The sequence below is a fragment of the Petaurus breviceps genome, unplaced genomic scaffold (assembly GCF_028583685.1).
Source record: "Petaurus breviceps papuanus isolate PSGF00001 unplaced genomic scaffold, PetGlider_PUasm1.0 37, whole genome shotgun sequence".
Classification (NCBI taxonomy): Eukaryota; Metazoa; Chordata; class Mammalia; order Diprotodontia; family Petauridae; genus Petaurus; species Petaurus breviceps.
The window spans coordinates 87,780,373-87,799,571 of record NW_027186296.1 but is presented as its reverse complement, the minus strand read 5'-3'; the positions used below and the strand labels follow the sequence as shown (position 1 = coordinate 87,799,571).

General features: G+C 35.4%; 1 protein-coding gene across 9 annotated transcripts in view; it reads right to left on the bottom strand.

The window, feature by feature from the left end:
• Window positions 1–19,199, bottom strand: part of VTI1A (vesicle transport through interaction with t-SNAREs 1A) — a 417,207-nt gene that overhangs the window by 366,870 nt on the left and 31,138 nt on the right. The gene's annotated exons all lie outside the window — the stretch shown is intronic.

Here is a 19,199-nt window from a genome sequence, read left to right as displayed (position 1 = left end):
CCCAATAGATTTCATTAAATTACACTTCCATTAGGAAGCATACAATGTTGATACTCATCTCAAAGATCAAAGGGATCGCTAAGAGGCATGTCATCCTGCTCCCCAGCTGATTGCTATTTCTGGGCCAATCAAGGAAAGGAGCCAGAACAATACTTAGTTAAAAAAAAATGCAGCATCTCCCCAAGGACTATATACTAAGAAACTGCAGCCCCATTATCAAAATGAGCATCTCATTAATGACAATACACATACAGTGAGTTATTTTAACACAACTCCTACACAACAAACAAGCTGGATTTGGGTCATTAGCTGAATTTGTAAAACAGTATTTCCAAGGGTTAGAAAACTCTTCACAAAGAGAGGAAGTTTATAAAAGGGGGAGAGCATTCTTCAGGTGTAATGAGGAGAAAAACCAATTTTATTAATTAAATAATGCTTTCAAATCAACCAACAGGTTAGCCAAAATAGGGGAATACAGATTTATTAGGAGCAGCATATGTTCTTTTTAGTTTGTGTGCCACTGATTCTTCCAAAGGATAATTTTTTAAAAATATGCCACAATCATATTAAAATGACAAAACACTTCCATCTTTGAGTGTTGTAGGTTATGATTTAAAAAAAATTTTTTTAAAGGATTAGCTGCCAGGCATGAAGGACCCCATCTCAGAGAAAATAAATGTGGTCATCAAGTAAAAATTAAAAACAAAAGCAAATAAACATTGACATGAGACCATAAATTTTCAAGCTCAAGAACAAATTCTAGGATATGATCCTGGCCAAAAGTGGGGACTCTATATTAAAGAAACCAAAGGGTAGAAGAATTCAAGCCAAGAGTCCTTCCCATTCAACTGTTTGTCAGCAGCCTGTGATTATTTAACATAAATCACTTGTCCAGATCCACACACTGCAACCCATGTTTTAGCTGCTCTGTTTCAACATGAAGACAACCTCTTGGTTGCCCATATTTGACACATCATATGAACTCCAATTATCTATCTTTTGCAATTAATCATCTCACAATTACATTTCCTGCACTTATAAGCATCCAGCTGGGAACTGAGTTTTAATCTAGGAAAGAAAAAAAAGGGGATCCAGGTTTCTAACAAATTACTTCTAATTAACCAGAACCTTTTCTAGTCTTCCTAATGTAAAGATGCCTACAGCTAATCAAAGAATTTATTGTTTGCATTCTTAATGATATTTTAAACTTTTATTTGAATTTCCCCAATGAGCAGTTGCCAGTAATGCATTGTAATAACATTACTTAAGCAAATATTGTTAGGTAATACACAAAAATTGAAGAAAAAAAGATAAAGATTTCTAGGGAAAAGTTACTAATGTTATAATTAGAAAGGGTACCCAATGAAATTGAATGAAGCGGAGATAAAAAAAAAACTTCAAAGTATTAAGTTTTATATCTTCCACTAAATCCAGGAAATACACAGAATCAAATCATAAAATTACAGGCTGTTAGAACTATAAAGGACCTCAGGTCTTATCCATTTCCCTCACACTAAAGCAGAGAAAACAAGAGACTTAGATGTGGAGTGAATGACCTGTCCAAGGTCACACAGCTAATGAGCAAAAAAGTTGGTATTTAAATTCAGGTTTCCTTATTTCTAGTCCAGCTCACAATACCACAGTGTAACAAAGGGAAATTATGCCTCCATGGGCTATAAATAATAATCTATGACTGCTCCACTGGTTCTTAAACATTTGTGTCAAAACCTTAGATATTAATTTATATTGATATATTTTATTTTGACACATCAATCACATCCCAATAATCTTTTTTCTCCTTCATAAGGCCTTCCAAAAATAAAACTAATCAAAAATATCTCAGATAGTAATTATGATTGACAGCACAAGTAACTTTCTACTCTTACTCTTTGCCATTTCATAACAGGCAGTCTTTTAACCAGTCATGAGAAGGAATATTGACCATTTTCTCTGCCCTAAATTCTGTAATCTTTTAGGGTTGTCTCCATTTATACTATTATTTATTGAGTATACTGTTCTTTTGGTTCTGCCTTCTTCACTGAGCCTCAATTCATTTAAGTCCTTCCATGTTTCTCTGAAGTCTTCATCTTCATTATTGCTAATAGTATAGTAATTTTCCATCACATTCATGCACCAGAGTTTGTTTAGCCAATTGCCAAACATGGGGCACATAATTTACTTCCAGCTTTTTTGCTACAATAGTGCTGCTGTGAATATGTTGCATACATATGGGACCTTTCACTGTCATTGACCTCAATGGGGTATAAAAGCAGCTATGGGGTCACTGGATTAAAGTGTAAGGATAATTTAATAACTTTCCTCCCATCATTCTAATTTTTCTTTTAGGATGGACTGGTAGGGTTGTGACACCAAAAGTACATTAGTGTACCATGGTAGCTAAAACATTGCTTCCATTTTTACCAAATCTGGTCAACTTAATAGATATGATGTAATTATTACAATTTGCTTTTCTGTTATGATTTGGAACATTTTCATGATTGTCTAGAGTATACATTCCTTTTTTTTAATTGTTCATATACTTTAACCAACTGTTACTATTACTTTTTCAGTTCCTTATGGATTTGCTGTGTCAGACTTTTACTAGACATGTATTAAGCAAAGATTTTTTCCCCTAATCTATTACTTTTTTATTCTAATTATTTAATTTTGCTCATGTAAAGACTCCTAATTTCATTATAATCAAAATTGTCTATTTGGGTTTTTATAACCAAAAGACCAGTCCCCTAACTTTATCGCTTGCATCTAGTCCTTTGTCCCATCCTCTAAGTATGGGCACCCTTTAGGTCAGGGGTGGAGAACATGCCTTTTTTTTTTTTTTTAAGGGAATTTGTTCTGTGAAGTCTGGATTCAGTCAAAGAGCTGCACTTGAGGACCTAGAGGGCCACATGTGGCCTCCAGCCCACAGTTTTCCCCATCCCTGCTTTAGGTTTTTTCCTTTGTCATCTTCTACAAAAAGACTAGATCCCTTCCTTGGAAAGATCATCTACTTTCATGATGTTAAAATCTCAATTCAGATGATTCCCAAATCTATCATGCTGTCTATTCCTTTATCAAGTCATTAGCTTCCATTAAAACTCAGTTCAAAAGCTGCCCTCTGTAAGAGGTCTTTTCTAATGTCTTCAGCTGCTAGTGCCTTCACCTCTAAATTAGCTTCCATCTACGCTGTACATATCTAATTAGGAACATACTGTGTCTTATTAGACTATGAGTGCCTTGTGAAAGTAAGGAGCTTTTTGTTGTTGTTTTTTGTTTGTTGGTTTCCCTTTGGATCCTGAGGTCTTAGCATAGTACCTGGCACATATCAGGGATTAATAAGTGGTTGGTTGGTTGGCTGAATCGATAGAAAGGTTAAATAGCAGTCCATATAGCTTGACTCAGTTAACCCCCTTTGCTTCTAAATGGGTCTCCGTATCTGGAAGCATTTTTGCCTTAAGTAGACATTGGAATCATAGGAAAATAGAAGGTTCTTAGTCAGTGCCTGCTCACTCCTATAGTTCTTCATAGGTAAAGAATGACAAAAGCCAAACAGATACTTTTGTTATGTGTACCTATCTACTGTCACATCTTTATTCGCCACAGAACCACAGGGATTCATGGAACACTGAGAGATGCTATTATAGTCATTTTTTTTTTTCCTTTCAAAAAGTCATGTCATCACTTGTTAAGTAAATACAATGATATATTTTCCACTTTCTAGGTGGTCAAAGCAGATCATTTCTGGACTTACTGTTCCTTAGGTTTCCAGCAGCTCTTTTCTTTTATTATATGGTATTAGTTCTTTGAGAGCTGCTAGGAAATAGAAAGAATATATAGATCACCATCTTCATTCTTGGCAGGGGAATTCTAGAACTTCTCCAATACACAAAATTCCACAAAACACTGGTCTGTCAAGAACATATGTGTCCCACATAATCTTAAAAATACACAGCAGAAAAAGATACTTTATTGCTTTGATTATGCCCTGAGGGACACTAACCACATTCCTTTCAGGGAGCAGTATAGTATGCACAATCATCAATTCTTTACTACACATTCTCTTCCCACAACCTTTGACACTCCCACTCCCAAGCTCTGTGTATCCCTACTTCCTCCATCTTTTGGAAATAACTATAACTACATTTTGACAGGGGGAAAAATAAAAGCCCACAGGTATACCATTGTAGCCTATAGCTGTACTCTTGTAGCCCACAAAGTTAAAGTTAAAGGTCACATTAGAGACCTTTTATAGATAAAGCCAAGTAGGTAGGATGCAAAGAAATTGGGAGAAGATGGAAGAGAAAGCAGTTTTCCTGACTTGTTCAAGCTCTTAGATGTAATAAGCAAGCCAAGGAAAAATGTCAGGACAGAGTTTGGATAGGTGAAACAAACACACAATAATAACTATTAAAAAGTCAAATCATTGAGTCTTTCTGGGCCTCACTGAATCTATATCCTCATCTATAAAATCATCTTTAAACTTCCATGCAGAACCAAAGTTCTATGATTATATGAATCTCTACAGATGGCTGCCCACTACTAGAAGACAATATCTGATTGGTATTAAAAATTTCTTAAGTTTAAGAAGACAAAAAAAAAAGAAACAACCCCAGCATAATTGTGGACAATCATGGTGCTCAGAAAATATTTCAGTGGTAGAGTCAAAAAATTAATGGTTGAGCTATCATTTCATTTTCTTTTTTGAAGAATATCATATTTGCTACCTGTCAACTTCTTTTAAACCTATAATCAATCAGGTATACAATATCACTTAAGAACATATTTTAAGTTTCATGAAACAATCACAAAACAATCAGCATAATTATAATCCTGTTGCCTAGACTTTCAAACCTAGTTTTAGCTGATAAGGCACATTCCTTGATTTTTTTTCTTTTTGGAGGGGGAAAGGCAGGGCAGGCAATTGGGGTTAAGTGACTTGCCCAAGGTCACATGGTTAGTGTTAAGTCCACATTTGAACTCAGGTCCTCCTGACTCCAGGGCTGGTGTTCTATTCAATGCACCACCTAGCCACCCCTAACATGCCTTGAATCTTAAACTAAAAACACAGAACACGTCAAAACTAAATGAATCTAGAAAAAATAATGCCTGCCTAACTTTTCTAGAGTCAAATTCAGCCTCCACTAAAATGCTTTATGTCTGATATGTTACACTAACTTAAAAGTCATCTTGGTTTGATAAAAGCTGTACTATGGTGGGAGAACAAAGAACATTACAGAAGGGGCTGGACCTTTGCTTCAGGGGGAGAACTGGCAAAAACAGATAACTGAAGGTCAGCAGAGATGCTCATTTCCCACTCTGCTTCTTTTTCATCAGCCATCAAAAAATGTCCAGTGTAGGGGAGATGACAGAATAAAAATGAGTCAACAGGAAGTTGACATCCAAGGTAAGTTAAGAGATTGTAAGAGAAGAGAGAGTTTCCTTGATGAAATTAAGTCACCTGGCCCAGATGAATTATATCCTCAGGTAGTGAAAGAATTAACAGATATGATTGCTGAAGCTATTATCAATTATACTGAAAGATAATGTAAATTGGAAGATGAACTTGAAGTTAGAAAAGGGTAAATGATTCTGTTTTCAAAAAAGGGAAGAAATAGAATGTGTAAACTACTGTTATCCCTCCCATATCACAGAGATTAGGGGCACAGTGCCTCCATAATCTGGAAAATCCACATCAAATTTTTTGGCCCTCCCTTCATACCAGAAAAAATTAATTGCATATATTTATGGTATTAAAAGATAAAATATGTTGATATTATACAATACTATACATATATTTTATGCATTTATGAGTTTCTAAATTTTTTCTGTGTTGTCTACTGGCCTTCTTGAATCATCTGCGATTTCTGCAAAACTTCCTCAAAATTACCATTTAATTTCTTATGCCAACAAACACATAATAACTATTAAATATATTTCTTATGCCAATATATTGGAGCCTCAATGGGGAAAGTCATGATGGTGAGGGATAACTGCATCAGCCACTGAATTTGATTTTGATTCCTGGGGAAAATTCTAGAAAAGATCATTATAGAAATGGTTGGCAAACATCTAGCTAATCAATAACCACTTATTAAGTACTTACTATACGATTTTCCTAAAGTTCAGGTCTGATCATGTCACCCCTTTACTTGATGAATTCCAGTGGTTCTTGAATGGTTCCAGATCCCCTCCAGTATCAAACATAAAAACCTCTGTTTGGCATTCAAATCTCTTCATAAACTAGCCCCTCCTACTTTTACAGTCTTCTTACACCTTATTCCCAGTCACATACTCTTTGATCCAGTCACAACGGCCCAATAGCTGTTCCATGAACAAGACAACCAATCTCTCAACTCCTAGCATTTTCTTTGGCTTGTCCCTCATACCTGGCATGCTCTCCCTCCTCAACTCTGCCTACTGATTTCCTCAGCATCCTTTAAGTCCCAGCTAAAATAATATCTTTTACAAAAGTGCTTCTCAGTCTCTCTTAATTCTAGAGCCTTCCTTTTGTTAATTATTTCCTATTTGTCCCCCATCCAGCTTATCCATATATATATATATACATATCTGTCTGAATGTTGTCTTTCTTATTAGATCCCAAGCTCCTTGAAGGCAAGGACTAACTGTCTTTTGACTTTTTTCAGCATCTCCCCCATATAGCACTTGGCATATAGTAGATGCTTATTAAATGATTGATTGATTGATTGATGTGCCGGGCACTATGCTAAAAAGGATGCAACGAAAAGCAAAATAGAGCCCCCACTTTCTAGACATTCACAGTCTAATGGGGGAGACAGCAGGCAAACACATATTTGCCAACAAGATTATACAGTTTAGAAAGGGAAGCAGTGATTACAAAAAACCAGCAAGGCTTCATCAAGGGCAGATCATATCATGCTAATCTAATTTCCTTTTTTGGACAGAATTACTGAGGTGTTACATAAGTAAAACCCTCGGATATAATTCAGAAAGATTTTGATCAAGTATCGCAGGAAAAGATGGAGACGTATGAATGCAGAAGTGGTTGCATGATCATACTCAAAGAGTACTTGTTAATGGTTCAATGTCAGTATAGCAGGAGGTCTTTGATGGAGTGCCCCAGGGATCTATGCTTGGTTATATATTACTAATTCCTTAATAAATAATTTGCATAAAGGCATAAATAGCAAGCTAATTAGATTTTTTGATGACACAAATTCTGGGATGGATAGCTGTGGAGATAGAAAAATATAAGTATAAACATCTATCTATTCCTATATTTATATCTGTATATAGGTACACATACAAACATATATAAATAAGACAGTAATGACAGAGTTAAGATCCAAAAAGATCTTGAGAAGCTAGAGAACTGGGATGAATATATGAAGATGAAAATCAATAGAGATTAATATAGGTCTTATAATTAGGCACAAAAAACATCAACTTCACAAATACATTATGGGGGCATGATTAGACAGCAGATGTTTTGAAGAAGATCTGGGGCTTTTGGTGGACTGCAAGCTCAATATGAGCCAGAGTAGCATGATGAACAAACAAACAAAAAAGCTAACAAAATACTAAACTGTAGTGAGATGTGTACTATCTAGGAATTTGGAGATAATAGTTTCAATGTAATCATCCATTGTCATACTTCATCTGAAATATCAGTTTCAATTCTAGACACAACAGTTCAAGGATATTGAGATTGTCCAGAAAAGGGTAAGCAGGAAGAATCCTGAAGTCTTGAGCATGTCATATGAGGCTAAATGACCACTTGTTTTATATGTATAACACAGTAGGTACTTTAAAAATCTTTATTGGTTGAACTAGATAACCATCAAGACCACTCCCAACTTCTAAATATTATGATTTTGTGATTCTGCCATGAGGGTGCAAGCTATGTAGGGTCTACCAAGGTGTACAGGTTCCTAGTAGGGGCTCAGTGGTAAACTATCTTCCAAGAAACAGCCCAGCTAAGCTCATAACCAAAAGAATAGTTGTGGGATGGTGACTTTTGGAAGATCCCAGCCATTCGTGAATCCCTCTAAGACAAAAAAGAGGTGTGATAATCTATGTTGGGGGCAGAGGAGGTGGCATTTGGTGGCTGTACTAGCATCCACCAAAAAATATAATGGTTGACTATTGACTCTAGGATAAAATATAAACTCTTTAAGTTACCATTGAATTCCTGCACAATCTGTCTCAATCTACCTTTCTAACTTTATTTCATATTATTCCCTTTTCTACATTTCTATATTTTAATAAAACTAGATGCCTAGCTGTTCCCCCAAATTCAACATACTTCTTCTACCTCTGAGCATTTGCAAAGACTCCCATACCTGGAATAAATTCCCCTGTTATCTCCACCTCTCAAAATTATATCCTTCCTTCAAAAGGGCTCTTTTATTTGCATCTCCACTGCCTAGTACAGTGCCTTCAACTTAATGACTGTGGAATTGAATTGAGTGGCTCTTCTAAATAAATTGAAAAAAAAATCATACTTGAATGTATTTTTTTCATTTATCCAACATATATTTATTAAGCACTTAATTATGTGTAAAGCACTGTGCTAGAGTAACACAATCAAATACTACATTTGTCTCTTCTTATACAAGTGTTTACTATCTAGTTGGTGTGACAAAACTAAAGCATAACAAAATTTAAAGAGAAGGCAGTAAATTTTAAGGTCCCATTCTGGAAGTTATTTCCCTTCAGTGGGCCTGTCTTCTTATCTGCAAAATAGGGCTGGACAGATTTTCTCTAAGGTCTTTCTGGTTCTCACACTTGAAAATTCTATGTGTCAAGTGAATGGTAATGATGAGTACTATGTGATTTTGAAGGAGGACGAAATCATTTTGGGCCAGTATGGTTATGGAAGACTTAATGAGGGTCACAGAAATGGATATCCCCTTCATATCCCTTGATACTAAAGAGTCCAAAGAAGGTGACCAAGAAGGAAGGTAGCTACTCTTGCCCTTTCCACACTGCCCATCCCATGAGCCTCAAGGCAAAAGTTAAAACTTGTTCATTCCTACAGAGACTTTTACATAAACTTGTATATGGATTTAAAATTGCTTTTAAAAAAAATTGGGGGGAGGGCAGCTAGGTGGCACAGTGAACAGAGCACCAGCCCAGGAGTCAGGAGGACCTGAGTTCAAATCCGCCCTCAGACACTTAACACTTAGTAGCTATGTGACCTTGGGAAAGTCACTTAACCCCAATTGCCCTGCCCTCCCCTCTACAAAAAAAAAAGCACAAAAAAAATTGGAGGGGAAAATGCCATTTTTTTCATTCAGATAAGTAAAATACTAAAAGGATACTAATATGAATGCCTAATGTGGTCAGTTGTGAAAGACTGATTTGGAAGCTTGATTTGGGGAGCTACAAACTGAAGACTTACAAGTGGAAAGGAAGGAGAGAGATACACTATACAAAAAGAACAAGAACAACAGCAAAGTTTCATGACTGGACAGAACGACTGGTGAGACATGTTTGTGGAGGCAAGTCATGAGAAACTGGTCGGATTGGGGGCGGCCAAGTAGCACAGCGACAGCGAGTAAGAGCACCGGCTCCAGTGTCGGGATGACCTGGATCAAATCCGGGCTCAGATACTCAGCACCACACCCAGAAATAACTGGCTGTGTAACCTTGAGCAAGTTACTTAACCCCGATTGCTTAAAAAAAAAAAAAGAAATTGGTCAGATTGTTGGGATGGTGGGAGGGAATCTGGAGGTTGAGAAGGAGGGTAACACTTATATGCCACTTACTGCCATGCATTGTGCTAAGCACTTCACATGTTACCTCATTTGATTCTCACTGCAACCCTGGGAGGTGAGGCTGTTACTATTCCCATTTTACAGTTAAGGAAATTGAGGCAAAGAGAGGTTAAATGACTTGTCCAGAGTCACACAACTAGCAAGTGTTTAAAGCTGGATCTGAACTCAGGTCATCCTGACTTCTTAGACAATGGGAAACCAATGCAGGTTCTTTAACTTTTAACATGAAAATATTTGAGGAAGCTTGCTTAAGCAAAGTTGAATACTGAATTAAAGCAAAAAGAGAAAGATACAAGGAATAATAAGTCACCTGCTGCTCCCAAGGTGCTAGCATGAGATACGGTCTACCTTAAAGTAGTGAATAGGGAAACAATCTTGAAGAAGAAACTAGTTTCCAACTCATAATTTTGGGTGACAATAAATATTTTTCTTCTCTGACATTTCCTCCATTTTATTATTTATTGATTTTTGAATTTTTTTTAAATTTTGAATGCTAGATTCTCTCTTTTATTAGGTGGCCCTCTTAAACCTTAGGATCTTGGGAAATATTGGATAGGTTTGAGGTTTCTCTTTGGTTTCTAAATATTACATAGGCAAATAAAGTTTTGGAGGACAGGTATCTGTCTATCTGCAAGCAAAAACAACTGGAAAAGAGTACACAGGGCAAACTTAAGATTGTGGGTACCACCTGAAGAGGCATCAAATCACTCATAAAAAAGAGTCACTTGGCACTCTGTGCAGCTCCATCCTGGCACACATGTAACTGCAGCATATTAATACAGGAATGGCTCTGACACAAAGCATAGGGGAAATCTTGTAATCATGCCCTTGGGCGCCCTTACAAGCCCCATATAGTTTGTGTAGTTAAACAGAAGGGAAATGCTACGGAATGATTCAAGAGATACAAAAAGAAAATGGAAAATATAAAAAGAATTAGGAAACAATCTACATGCGGCTGTAGTCATTTAAGTCGGATCACTACAGAGAAAGGCTCTTAAGTGCAAATCTTTCTTATTGCAGCAGTTTCTTTCAGTGGCACATGAAACAGCAATGATAACAGGCTCAGAGAAAAAAAAACTTTGAAATAAAGTTAAAAGATACATGTAACTTAAAACTAACATCTTTTCCTACACAGAAAGGTTAAATTGTGGGGTTGACATTTGCATTTGTTACATTGTCAACGCTTCCTGCCTATCAGCCTACGTACAAACAATATCTAAAGATGTCATCTACATATTTATACCAAAGGAGCTTATGAACAGGACCTGTCAGTATATTTTAACACCCTTCGGAAACGTCAGCTTTCATCAGGTGTAAACACAACATGTTTAATTTATTAGTTTGGTTTTAATATAAAAAGTTGACAATCACATGTCACTACAACTATTGATAAGGTAAATAAGGACTACAGGAAAATGTCAAAAAGTTATTGAAATATTTGCCGGCATTCTACATCAAATTGTGTTTATCGGCTCTTCCCTGCCAATGAATATGTCATGTTTCCCTTTAGATGGCTATTTCTGAAAGGATGTACCCAATGGTGCATTTCAGAAATCTCATTCCTAAAGCATCTTAATTCTCAGGTCTAAGAAATGTAAAAGTAGTCAGGATAGAGTAAATACATATTTAAATAGATGCATCATTGTTTCACTAAACTAAACAGAAAGTCTGTTGAACTCCAAGTACAGTTCACAGCAGATACAAACTTTTCAATTAGGAAACATATTTCTCATGACCACACTGCTGACTGTAACTATTCTTACTATAGTAGTGTTCTCTTTAAGAAAGGCAGTATTTCAGACTTTGAACTGATAGTCTCATGATTCAAACTAATTCAGCAAGCAGATAGTGAACAACTGATATACCCAGAAATTACCAGTACAATGGTGAACATAAAGATAGAAGATTCAGTCCTTAACCTTGAATAGTTTATGATATAAATGTGTTGTCAAAACCTAAGTACACAGACTAAAGGACCATTCATTCTAAACAATATATGTATGTGTATATATTTATATATGTATATATGTACATGTATGTATATATATATATATACACAATGGGAAAATGAGAAATGCAGACAGTATATACAAAACTCAAAGAAGGAAATAACTGTGGGTTAAGGTCAGCTAGGAAAGACTTTATGAAGGAGGTGAATGTTGAGGTGGTGCAATAGGAACACATTCATATATCGTTTTAAGTTTTACAAAACGTTTTCATCACAACAACCCAAGTGGGAATGTTGTTTTTGTCGTTCAGTCATTTTTCAATCATATCTGACTCTCTGTCACTCCATTTAGGGTTTTCTTAGCAGAGATACTAGAGTGATTGGCCATTTCCTTCTCCAGCTCATTTTACAGATGAGGAAACTAAGGTTAAGATTTGAACTCAAAAAATATGAATCGTTTGTCAGTGACTCCAGGCCCAGTACTCTATTCATGAGTCACTTAGCTGCCCCAAGTGGGAAGGAAGTATAAGTCTTATTATTACCATTTTACAGATGTGCGCAGCATACTACCTGGGCAAGTATTAGAGATCTGAATAAAAGTCACTTGACCTCAAAGTCCTATGTTTATTCTACTACATTATTACTGCCTATCTACATTGATGATATATCGGTAGTAGATAACTACATAAAATCTAAACTCAAAGTCTTGATGTGTAGATGTTTTGATCTAAAAAGGAACATTTCCAAGTCCTTAACTGGCAAAAAACAAAACAAAACAAAAAACCTTCTACTCTTGCTTTATATCCAATTTGAAATGGAAACTAGAGTTGATTTTACCACATCAGGGAAAGATTTCTTTTACTTAGATACATCCGATGACTTGGTGAATGACAATTCTCTGTTTCCCTCTGGTTGACTTGTATGAATATCTTCTTTTAGTGGGGTAATCATTTTAATTACAAATAGTATAGTAATAATAAAATTAGCAAATCTTAATGAATTCTCCAATATGTATACATGAAAACACAAATAGGTGAGAGATCTCCATGAGGTTTCTCAGTTTAACTTTCTCAAAGCTCATATTATTTACACATATTTTGAAATACCATCATTCTTTCTTAGGGTCTTTAATTAGATTTACCATTCATGTCCTGAATATCAATTATCTTCAAATTTAAACAATAGTCATCATAGACCAAAATAAAATTACCTTCCATTTACTACTATCTCCATCTGAATATCATAGTTATAGTATTCTACCTATAAAGTATAAGGGAGCATATTTGGCACCCCAACAACTAAAACACCTGCCGAAATAGGCAAAGAAAATATCCCTAATTTGGCAGTATTTTTTGCAGCCATATAATCATGCTCACAGACTTTGTGATACCCATCTATCTGTCTAAATACAAAAAAACAGTACCCACCATAGGTGAATACATTTTTATGGGAAGACCTTGGTGAAATTCCTTATGCAAATTTAATGTTAATAACAGCCTCATACTATTTAAAAAAATATTTTCTAAGTACTACCAACACTACAAAGCAACAACAGCAAATATCACAAATGACAGGAAAATTAAAACTAAAAACTACTTAGACATATTAATCTACCATTAATGGCATTTGGCATAATATGACAAACATGACATGGTTGGTGTCAGGCTACCCCTACCCAACATATGTTTATCCCTTCCCTCCCCTTGCATGTTCATTTTTGTCTCCCTCTTTTACTTTTTCTTCATCTCCCCTTTTTCCTCCTGCCCCTCCTTTGCCTATGCTTCAGGTCTAATGGGTACCTTCATGAGATAATTTAATAGTAGTAAAATCAGAACAGCTGGTGGTTCATGACTTAGCAGCAAGTTTTCAAAATTTTGGATACTAGGATACAAAGCAGTTAAGTATCACGAAAATACTGTTTGTGCTTTCCATACTTTGAAAACAGTGAGGCATCTTCTAAGAGACATCTTTCACACTTGATCCAAATGTGAAAAATATGGAACTATGTTATATAGCTCTTTTATATTTATAAAGTATATTCATAGCACTAATTACAGCAGCACAAAAATTAATATTCAGGATAAAAAAAACAAACCTGTGGTATAAAAGGGCTATTTTGAAAATATGTTTGGTCTTAGATTTTTCTCTCATGCAAGTTCCATGTTCTATAGAATTCATAACCTACTTAAAGCCTTTCTGGTACTCCAGCTGCCCTTCAAAAACCCAAGGCACAATGGTACCAACAGGAGGATTATGTGGAGAACAGTTGCACATTTAGGATAAGGAACATTTTCAATGACTACTTGAGCTACACTAACATCTGTGATGGCTAGGTGGCACAATGGATAGAGCACTGGGTTTCAAGTCAGGAACATCTGGGTTCAAATCCAATCTCAGATCCTTATTATCTGTAACCTCTATCTGCCTCAGTTTCTTCAACTGCAAAGTAGACACAATAATATATGTACTTCACAGGGTTGTTGTGAGGATCAAATGAGATAATATTTATAAATTACTTAGCACAGTACCTGGTAATAGTAGGTGCTAAATAATGCTTATTCTATTCCTCCAGCTGTGGCCCCTTCTCTTCGACAACAATAGAGCAACATTTATCAATAGCAGTCTCTGATTGAAACACCTTCTCAGTCAATCAATGAAGACTTATTGAGTGCCTACTATATGCTAACCACTAAAGATACAAAGAAAATGACAGTCCCTGCTCTCAAGGAGCCCACAGTCTAAAGAGGGAGAAAACATGCAAACAATTGTGTACAAACAACAAACAAAGGGGATAAATTGGAAATAATTTACATAGAGAAGGCTCTAGAATTAAGGGGTGTGGGGAAAGGATTCCTGTAGAAGGTGGCATTTTAGCCAGAACTTGGAAGAAACCAGGAAGTAGAGATAAGGAGGGAAAGTATTCTAGGTATGAGGGACAACCTGTGAAAATCAGAGTTAGGAGATAGAGTTGGAGAGATGGAGGTGTGTTATTCCAAGAACAAGATCAATATCACCATACTTCAGAATACGTGTGTACTGGGAGTCTGTGGTGGTAAAGTGGAAGAGGAGTGTAAGTTATAAGACGATTGAAAAGGAAGACTCAATATTCTTGTCCCTGATCAAATGTGGCACTCTTTATGAAGTGCTTAACACAATGCCTGGCACATAGAAGGCCTTGATAAATGTCTGTTCCCTTCCCACCCCCATTGCTCCCTCATTGACAGCAACTTAAGTCCATAGGCCTATATCGTGCTAGAAGAACTTTCTGTTTTCTCAGGATTGAGAGGACTTGTGATGAAAATGTTTTGAAATCAACATAAATATCTAATTCTGGAGGAAAGTGGACAAAATATTAATGAATCAAAAAATCTCAATGATTAACATAAAGAAATTCTAGAAAAAAGACTCAACTTAATTGTCGTGAATGGGACACAGTTTTAAAATGGTAGTGTTTGGCACATGCCATAGCATTCCTTTTCCAGTGTCTTTTATTTTTATTTCTGCAGACCAATAACTCAAAAAGTTACTTTATAATTTCAGTAGATTTCTAGTATATCACCAGCAAATTGATATAAGACTTAAGTTATATCGAGTTAGAAATTGTCCAATTTGGCCACAAAAGCAACTTCAATTCTATACCCCTGCCCCCACCTTCTTAAAAAAAGAAATCCTCTAGTAATTCTACTATCAAGTTGTAAGATTTTTTTCCCCCACTAATGCACAGCTATCATCATTTGGAACCAAGTGGATTTTCTCTCTTTCTCTCTGCTCCAAATTCACTAGGCTTACTGCCAAGAAAAAGTACAGACACAAGGGAGGCGAAGAGCAATTTCTGTGGAGATCAATGAAGATGTTGACCATAACAGAATCCTATTTATCTATCACATCCAGTGCTTTTTCCTTTCTGATTAGAGATTACTGGAGATTTCTGGACAATCCATGTGCAAAAAAAAGCAAGAAGTTACTAACAGCTTTGTCATAGTAGAAGGAAAAAAAAAATAAACCTCTTTCCAATTGAACACACAGACAACTTTTGTTAACTTTCATTAAGGGAATTGGAGTGTCTGCTTTTGAGGCAGCCAAAAACTGCATATTGGGAAATGGAAAATTCACATGAAGAAGGTCCACTGGCACTAGTTTAAGGTAAGAGACCAGAAGCATAATCTGGTTAGTTTTTGGCTAACAATAAGAAGTCGAGATTTTCTTTTTTTTTTTTAATTTCTGGTTCTGATTCTGATACAATGAGCAAATCAAAAGTGTCAGTAGTTCTATCTGTATAAAGAGAGTTATTATTTTTATCCGGGGTGTAGCTCTGTTTTTAAAAAACCATCAAAGGGTACTTATCAGTAACTCAATTTCAGATCATCAGCAAATTAATATTTAAAATAGTTTGATATATGATAACAAGTATATAGATAAATGTCATGTAATATACTGGATTTTGTCAGCATTTCTCATATGTTGACTTTTTTATGGGCATGATGATTTGAAGGAAAAAAAGTTATTCCAAACCATATGGAAGTCAATACTTCCACTGATTAAAAAAATATCAATTTCCAGTATCTAAACTGCACCAAGCCTCCCAAAGTAATGCTCATTTCATTGAAGGAAAAAGAATCTCGCCACCTGTTTCAGTCTTCTTTTCCTCCAAATGTTATTCCACATCAACAGTCAAACACCCTCTTTATTTGTTTTTGAAGTAGAAATTCATTTGAAGTAGGTGGATATTTATTTTTTCAGTAATGGTTTGACTGAAATTGTTTTAACTTTGGCCATATTAATTCCAGTTCTTTAGTATATCCTTATGTTTAGAGTATATGCATGCTTTTGTTTATCAGAAATAACATTTTCAGTCTAAGACAGGAAAATAAAAATTTTAATTACAGATTTGAAAAAAGTAACATAACCAATTCCTTGAGGACATTAATCATAACTTTAAGGTATTGGAGTATATAGACTAACCTTCCCCAAATTTTGGAAATGACCACTCTCTTACTCACCAGGGGGATTACTTTATTCTTAAAGATCAGAAAAGAATTCTAATTTCCTTCATTTTACTTCTAGTATTACTTACAAGGGGAGTGTCAATTGATTTAATAGATAAGCACAAATACATGTATGATTAAGATTATATCTAAGATTTATGATTACCTTTTACTTATGATACTATCTCAGATTTAGCCATTAATCCTTCTATTTACTTATTTAATACTGAGTAATGAAAACCATTTATAACTGGCGAAATTTAAATTATCTTCATAGAGTGATCAATTAATCTACTATATTACATATTAACCTTAGGGAAAGATTCTATTTTCTGGAGTAACATTTTGGTTTATCAGACAGAATAACTTTTAATAAGAAGGTAGGGAAAATAGTAAGACTAGAAGGAAAGAGAAGAGGAAATAAGCCAGTTAATATCTTTGTGTTAAGACCAACTATTCCAAGTACTAATTCTCAAACTATCCTGTATTTTATGATGAGAGAAACTCGAGATGGAGAAGGGGGAATCAGAGCAAAGATTACAAACCAGAACAGTTCCATGTACGTTGGCAGATCTAGAGGAAAGACATTTTCATTCCATTCCTCCAAACCTCAGGCTAAGCAAACAGACCCAAAAGATGGGCATTTGATAGATCTATTTAAAGTTCTAAATGACTTGGCCTCTAAAGTGTAGTAGGTCACTTTGAATATCTGGAAGCATGTGCATCTCTCCAAAGACATTGCCTTTTTCCACCTGCATACCTCTCTAAACCATTCCATACCTCATTTGCTATTAAAACACTAAGAGACACAACACCCCCAAGAAGCCCAAGGAGATTTCCAGCTAATTTCAACTGATTACACATAACAATTCGCTGTCCTGGGAAGGGGTAAAATATCTTGTAACCAAGACAGAGATTAGGAAAAGCTACTCTGTTATCACCTTGGAAATGAGTCATAAAAGAGATCTCTTACAAAACAGAATAAGTCAATACTTTATGGATGTATGTATCACAACCAATCAATGAATGCCTTCTCACTCTATTCAGTTCTAGTCCTTGTTCTCCCACAGATTCCCCACAGAGGATCCACCCAGAATCCTGAAGGTTTTTTTTCTAGGTCTTTTTATATTTTCACGAGAACCAGCACAACACTCAGATTGTCCATCTCAGGTTGGAAAAGAAGGTGGGCCCATTGTATGTAGAAAACAAAGGAATAATACATAGACAAAATAAAATTCAATAGAAAATAAAATAACCAAATAGAAAGTTAGAATTGAGAAGGAGATCTGAGATGTGTTGCTAGACATTTGAATCACAAGATCCACCTTACTGATAGAAATGCCTCTGTGACTAAAAATACCACCTCCTCCCCTCACCCTCACCACGTGTACCTCTTAACATTTCTCAAAGCATTTGTGTATCTATTATGTTATTAGGTGATGTCCCACTGCAGATGTCAAAATGCAGACAGTTTAAGACATTTAGACATATCAACAATGAAAATTACTGTCTTAAACAGTAGAAAAGTTAAAAAAAAAAAGTCATTGCAGTGCTATAGTCAGTCTTTCAGGACAATGCCAATGTAATACATTATAAGTTTCTAAAAAAAAATAAATGTGAGGTTCTCCCTTCTCAGTTCTAATTCAATTCCAATTCAACTTAGGCCATGACAAAAGTATTAAAATATTTCCAAGTCTCTTCTGATGGACTACTTACTTCAAAAAGTATTCGTTACAAGAAAACTTCAGAATAATAAAATTTGGATGTCCTCTTAAAATTTACTTTAATGGGATATGACCTACAACAGCTTCTGCCACACTGCAAAGGCTTGGAGTCTTAAGAATTTATTAAATGAATTGGTTTTTTACAGTCACTTTCCTCCTGACAATCTACAACATCAAAACACTTATGCATTACAGGGTCATTCTAAGCAAAGGCTTTTAAACCATGACCTGATGGACTTCTTGAAAAGAAAGCCAAAAAAGCAATTTGAGTAAAATGTTTGTTACTATGTGGATTTTTTTTTTTCAGGGCTGATTTTTTTTTCCATTTATGTTAGCAAAAGAATAAAAAGTCAAACTGTGTAATGCTGAGGAAAAAATGAGATTATACATATTTACTTTTCTATCAGGCCTATAAAAATTTGGGTCCTAAAGATCATCAGAAAAGTCCTTCTTACTAAACCTTTTCTGTTCTGTCTGACTTCTTATGAAGGAAGATCTAGAAATATGTGATGATACAAACATTTTCAACTATAGTAACACAGGTTAAAAAAACAACAACAAAAAGCCTTTGTCTTCTCTACGTATAGTTTGCCACCATCTGAACCTGAATTCTCCTTAAAAGTCAGAAGCTATTGACTAAGTCCCTCATTTGTTTTGTTTTGTTTTATACTTTGTGTGGTTCCTGTAAAAGGGCATTTAAAAAAAAGTTTGAAAAAGCTGACTAAAAAGAAAGGGGAGCAAGAACCCCAGGCCAATAAGGCTCATTTCCACTTCTGCTAATCACAAT